The sequence below is a fragment of the Meriones unguiculatus genome, chromosome 4, assembly GCF_030254825.1.
Source record: "Meriones unguiculatus strain TT.TT164.6M chromosome 4, Bangor_MerUng_6.1, whole genome shotgun sequence".
Taxonomy (NCBI): Eukaryota; Metazoa; Chordata; class Mammalia; order Rodentia; family Muridae; genus Meriones; species Meriones unguiculatus.
The window spans coordinates 36715247-36722434 of record NC_083352.1 but is presented as its reverse complement, the minus strand read 5'-3'; positions in this window follow the sequence as shown (position 1 = coordinate 36722434).

Below are 7188 nucleotides of genomic sequence, written 5' to 3'. Positions count from 1 at the left end.
TGTAACTCGATTAAGTTATTAAACAATATCATTTAAAATAATTTTGAAAAGAACAGTATGTATTCATTTCATTTTATAACTACTCTAAAAAGTATTCTGTTTATTAAGATAGCAAGGCTATCACCTATTAATATAATAAAAGCATTTATTTTAGCATGATTTGCTTCAGTTCTCGGAGTTGCCTCAACAAGACAAATTTTTCTGAAAAGATTTGCCAAATTAAAGGGTGTATTATGGGAAATCCTTGTAAGCACAAAACAAGACCCAGTCTGAACAGATGGATAAAATATGATTATATTAGATATTTCTGTTTTGTGTGGTTAAACCCAACACTCAAAAATGACAAGACAATAAACCAGGCAAAAGGATGTCTTATGATACAAGGGTAACTTCTCACCAAGCTATAGCCTTAGTTCTGTTCTTGCCTAGCATTTGTGGGGCCCAAGGTTCAGTTCTCCATATTGTTAGGTGGGTAAAAGACTTCTTGCTAATTATAAGGAGAAAAAGTAATAAAAGAGTAGAAAACTGGGTGAGTGACCTAAGCAGGCCCTGGAGTGAGCAGGAAATATGAATAACCAAATATGAAAAAGAGTGTTCAGCTTCACTCACTTAAAACAGACAAACAGCAATATGCTATTTCCCAGTCATTGAGCTATCAAAATGTAAGTCTGTTTGAGAACGCAAGAACAGCTCTCAGAACATTTCTGAACAAATGACATTTCTTTGAAATCAACCAGGTAGTCAGTGTAACAGATTGGATGGAAGTGGAACAAGAGCAAAGATGTAAGAGCTGCAGAAACTTTCTTAGAAACCTCAATTTTTCAAGTGTCTTAACATCTTGAGTGACATTTCTTTCAGTTACGTCTCTGAGAAATTTCCTTTTAAATGTGCTGAATTTATGTCATGACATATGGGCATCCATCTGGATTGTACTGGAATGCCAAGCGGAAAGCACATGCTATTTTCCTAGACAGTATCTATTCTTACTTTTTGAGAAACACTAATCAGGTGTGGAGGTTTGTTTTGTTTTGTTTTTAATTTTATTGATTACACTTTATTCACTTTGTATCCCCCCCATAAACCCTTCCCTCCTTCTCTCCGGATCCCTCCCTCCCTCCCCTCTCTTCACACATGCCCCTCCCCAAGTCCACTGATAGGGGAGGTCCTCCTCTCCTTCCTTCTGATCTTAGTCTATCAGATCTCATGAGGAGTGGCTGCATTGTCATCTTCTGTGGCCTGGTAAGGCTGCTCCCCACTCGGGGAAGCTGATCAAAGAGTAGGCCAATCAGATTATGTCAGAGGCAGTCCTTCTTCCCTTTACTATGTAACTGACTTGGACACAAAACTGCCATGGACTACATCTGTTCAGGGGTTCTAGGTTATCTCCATGCCTGGTACTTGGTTGGAGTATGAGTCTCTGGGAAAACCCCTGTGTTCAAATTTTCTGGTTCTGTTGCTCTCCTTGTGGGGTTCCTGTCCTCTCCATGTCTTACTATTTCCCATTTCTTACATAAGATTCCATGCACTCTGCCCAACAGTTGGTCATAAGTCTCAGCGTCTGCTTTGTGTTTTTTTTTTTTAAGATGGGGTCTCTCTACATGGACCTGGCTGTCCTAGAACTCACTATGTAGCCCAGGATGGCCTCAAACTCACAGAGATCTTCCTACTTCTGCCTCCTAAGTGCTGAAGTTAAAGGAGTGTGCCACTAAACCCAGCTCCAGTTATTAAGATGCCCACAAACTGTTCTACACAACTAGATTGTCTGAAGTGTTCAAAAGTTGAGTACCATCTTTCTAGTGCAGCTATCTGAATAGTAATAATAATACTTTACTGAGAGTATTCTATATGATAATAGTTTAATTGCTCTTAACCCTCACAAGCAGTTATACAAGTTGAGTACATTGTATCCAAATGACAGGAAGAAATCCATGCTTAAAGAGAAAAGAAAATCATATGTCAAAAGTCATAAAACCTAGTTAATCATTGAGGCATGCCTTGAATTTTGGTTTGGTCAGCTTCAAAGTTCATATTATTTCTATCAGTGAACACAAAGGCAAACTCAGTACAGCCAAGATAGAGGAGCACAGAGAAAGCCTCATTACCTGGAGCTGGCAAAACCAAAACAGAACAAAACAAAACAACAACAAACCCACGAGGGTTGGTTCCGAAGCAATGCACCCTTCCCACAAGAAAGCATGGAGATTTTATTCAGGGAACCTATATGCATCTATGCAGAGTTGGGCTCATCCCTAAGCACACCCAGCTCAGGCTTTCAAAAGAAAAGATTGTAGACAGTTTTTGTTGTTGTTTTGTATGCGTACCTCAAAGTCAGGGAGCACAAACATAAAAGATTAGAGTGATGGACAGAATTGTCTCTGGGTACACTTAGCCTTTAAACCAAAATGCTTAGCTGAAAAGGAAAGAAAGTGTACTTTGGAGGCCCGTTGACAGAAGAGTCAGCCCCTGAAGGTGTTGCCTTGCTTGCTGACTAATGATGCAACAGTTTTATGGCAAGAATCATTACTGAAGAAAGAAAGACATGGTATTCGTGAAAAGTTCAAAGGTAGGTACTTGATTTTTCTTTTAATTTTTTGAGGGGGTGTACTTTATGTATTTTTATGTGTATGAGTGTTTGCTTGAATATATGTCTTTGCCTCTCACGAGTGCAGTGTTCAAGGAGACCAGAAAAGAGCATTGGGCTCCCTGGACAGGTTGTGAGCTGCCATGTAAATTCCAGGATTTGAATCTGGGTCCTCCCGAATGGCCACCAGTACTCTTAACCACTAAGCCATCTCTCCAGCTCCATTAGAAAAAAAGAAAATGAGTTGGTTTTCCAAATCACATAGATAATAAAGATGTCCTGAGATCATCTCTTAACACTTTTGACAACATAGCCTCAGTTTTTTTAGGTTTAGCATTATATGATGACCGCTCCCATGTTTAAGCCATTCTATTTAACAAAACTTAGGAGGTTTGACCACAACAAATATAAATAAAGCTTAATCACAGTTAGTGCACTACTCAATGTCATTAGCACATAATCATGTAACCACCAGCACTATATACCTCACAGCTATTTCCTTACCTCAGACTGACCGAAGGTTATACGTGTTAATAAAGCCCCGTTACCTTCTGCCCCACACCGCCTGATGACCTAGCACCTCCTCTTCCCGTCTGTGCGAATTGTGACCATTCTAACCAGCAAGGAAATGATACACTGCCAGTCTCTGAGTCAGCTTTATTTCACTTAGCATGTCTTCAAGGTCCATTCATGTTGTCATGAATAAAATATGAGGATTTCACTTCCTCTTCGAGATGAATAATCTCACTGATGCATACACCACATTTCTTACCCACTCATCCATTGATAAGTGTGGGCTACTTTTACCTTTTGGGTATTATCAATAATGCTGCCATAGTCACGAGTATTCACATATCTGCTTAAGTCTCTTCTTTTTTTTTTTCTCTTGTGGCTATACTTAGATATTGAATTTCAGAATCATACAATAATCTAGAGACTCCAACACAGCATTTTCTGTGGTGGTGCAGTATTATGAAAATATCTCTTACATGAATGTAACTCTGTACCTCTGGCGGTCACTGAGGACTTAAGACCTACTCAGAATGTTTATTTAACCAGCTCTTAAGAGAACAATGTAGCAACCAGCCTTAGGACTTACATTTTCCATGTAATTAGCTTTTGCATTCTAAGCTATTGCATAGCTGTAACTTAAAGTTACATTCTCTTCCATGACCCTCACCCAGAATAATGCATGTGCCTTAGAATAAGTGGCTGAAAGCAGCAAAAGTAGAGGGTGAAAGCAGTCTTTCCTTCTTTCCTTACTTCTTTTTTCTTTTTTTTTTTCCTCTCTTTTCTTCTATTTTTTTTTTCCTTTTCATCTTTGCATATGTATTATGGCTGCTGGTTTTGGATTTGTGGGAAACTCCTGCGTGGGAATGTGAGTTATCCATATGTATTTCTTATGCTTTATCTATCTCTTATTCTTCTTTGGTTATTGCTTTTTTATATTTTATTTCATTTTAATATTATTCCTTAGGTGCATGTTTGTTTTCTCTTGAGGCACAGGAAGGGTATGGGTCGGATTGGTTGGGGAGGTAGGAACTGGGAGGAGTAGGAGAAAGGGAACCTGCAATCAGAATGTATTGAGTGAAAAAAAAAACTTTTAAATTAAAAGAAAAAAGTCGTAAACTTTCTTTTACATATAAAAAGTTTGATCCACTCTGAGTTAGATTTTTGTGTATAAGTATTCAGTTTTATTTTTTGTAGATGGATATCCAGTGTTTGAGAGAGCATGTTTTGTTTTTCAGCACAATCTAGAGACAAACTGCCCTTTCTCCAGAGGCAAATCTTGTTATCCTTGTTTAAAAACCATCTGAGTACATATAATAGTGTTTATTTGGGTCTCCATTGCATTATGAGAGCCTGCGTACTTGGGTTTTCATGCCAGTAATTGCTATTGTTTAATTACTGCCGTTTCTGTCATAAGTTTTGATATCCCTAAGCAAGATTCCTCAAGTTGTGGTCTTTTTAAAGATTGATTTAGATGCTGAAATACTTGAAAAATATGCATGCGTTTTTCTATACCTGTGTGATGTTTCAAATATGTCACCAGGATTTTAATAGAGATTGCATTAAGTCTGTAAATCACAGAGTGATATTGGTATCTTGATAAATTTTTAATCCATGAATATAGAATGTCTTTCTAATTCATTTTCTTTAATTTCTTTAAGCAACAGTTTTCTCATTTGAGGTATGTGAGTCTTTTAACACATTAGCTAGGTTTTTTTCCTGAGTGCTTTACTCTTTTTTTTTTTTTTTCAATGCAGTTTATTCAGGAACCTTGAACAATCATCTGACCCTGGGGAAAGCCAGCCCACAGCTTAAATAGCCTCTGGGTAGCCAACCCCAGCGTGCCACGTGGGCAATGCAGATAGGTCCACATACATGGAAGCAAGCCAGATCCTCAGCCTTAGCCAAATGTGGAGTTGTTCGTGACAGAGAGCACTCACCATCGGGAAGGTGGAAGGCAGAAACCAGCTCCATCTTTAAGGCGCGGCATTACGCAGCTCTCTACAGTTCCCCCTTTTTGTTTTAGACGCATCAGGCAAGAGTAGAGGTCTGATCTCTGATATTAGAAATAAATTGGGACTTTGTACTGATGTTCATTTAGGTGTCATCCACCCAAAGAGCATCAGACCCGACCAATACCTTTTTCTCAGAGGCGGGACCTGGGGCATCAACCTGCATGCAATCAGACATGCTCTTCTCTGGGTCCAAAGCGGCTGACCCTGAGTGCAGTGCTTAGCCTCGCATCCTGAGCATAACATTTTAGCTTTTTATGGTAGCCAACCATGCTTGGGGAGACGGTCCTGCTTCAATGGCTATAAAGGCCTGAATGGTCATGGCTGCATTACGCTGTTGTGAGACTCTAATCTTGCATATATACCACAGGTAAACCAAGGAGACCAACACCAGAAGGCCTGCTAACGCTCCCATGCCCGCCCATTCCTTCAGATGATTCGTGGCTGCAGCAATCCATGATGATAATCCTGTGGCTAGTCCTGCGTCCACTCTGGTAGAATTTACTGTGACAATGGCCACTCTCAGCTGCTCCATTGTAGTATCGAATTCTCCAGTCCAATTACCTAAAATATAGCTCGACAATTGTTTAGACAGATTTGCAGCACAGGGAAAATTCTCATGTTGTATGCTAGTGACTCAAAGTCCAGCATACTTTCATTGACAGCCAAGGTGAGCGATTTGCCATAGGGTATCAATTTGCTCCTGCACGAGGTCAATCCTCTGATTGAACACCATCAAGCCTCCTTTTAGTTGAGCATTAATTCCTTTTTGTACATCTAAGGCATGAGCTACATTGGCTAAAAGGTTATTCAGGGTCTGAGCAGTCTGCACAGTATGACTCCTGGCTAATGCCGCGGTGGTAGCTCCAACAGCTGCCAATGAGATGGCAGTAACAATGGCGGCTGTAATTCCAAGATCCCTTTTCTGTCTGAAGAGAGTCATAGCGTGAGGGGCATCAATGGGCACAGGCACCCAGCGAGGCATGCGAGTAACCAGCTAGTAAATTTACTAGCATTCCAGCATTGGGCAAAAAAGCAAGTATCATTACCACAATTACTTGGCTCTATCTGGCTAATAATGGAGTGCTTTACTCTTAATGGGAGTCTGTTCAATTTCCTCTTCTTACTGCTCACTGGATAGGTTCACATACAGGACTGGTCTGTATCTATTGATCTTCTATCTTGTGACTTTGCCAAATTTGTGGTCTACCAGGATCTTCTGGCATCCTCAGGGTTTCTGCATATAAGATCATGTCACAGGCAGACAGAAATCATTTACTTCCCCTTTCTCAATTTGGATTATTTTTTTACCTCCTCTTTTCCTTGCCAAATCTAACTGGCTACAGCTATGTGTACCTAAACACACAAAATAGAAGTTCAGGCTTAACCACAAGTTCTCTGTGGCAGACAACAGTTTCTTTTCAGAAGGGAAGTTCAAGTGCAACCCAGGCTAGGAGCCGGAGCGAGAGAAGAGGGAACATCCCATTTCTGCTCTCCTTGTAGGTCTTGCTAGGTTTCTGGCTTTGGTTGATGTGTGAAAATGGAAGTGACCTTGGTAAGAGGAACTGCATCTTCACATTAGGGAAAGGGCTCAGAAAGACATGCCCTGCAGTTTCAGGTGAAGTGAAGCAGGACAAGTCCTTTCTGAAAAGTGATTGTGAAAAGGGGTCAGAGAATACCACTTGCAAGGATGGCCTAGCTGCATAACTTCCTGACTAAGCACAAAGAAATCACAGGAATGGCCAAGAGCAGTTCTTTCTTTCTCTTTCTTTCTTTCCTTCCTTCTTTCTCTCTCCTTCCTTCCTTCCTTCCTTCTTTCCTTCCTTCCTTCCTTCCTTCCTTCCTTCCTTCCTTCCTTCCTTCCTTCCTTCTTTTTCTCTTTTTTTTTTCTTTTTTCCCCCCAAGACAGGGTTTCTCTGAATAGCCTTGGCTGTTCTTGACTCCTTTTGTAGACCAGGCTGGCCTCAAACTCACAGAGATCTGCCTGCTGGCATTACAAATGTGTGCCACCATGTCCAGCTACCATGAGCAGTTTTAATGCCACAAAAGCACAGCTTCATGGAAGGTTTCTGCTTATGAATCAAG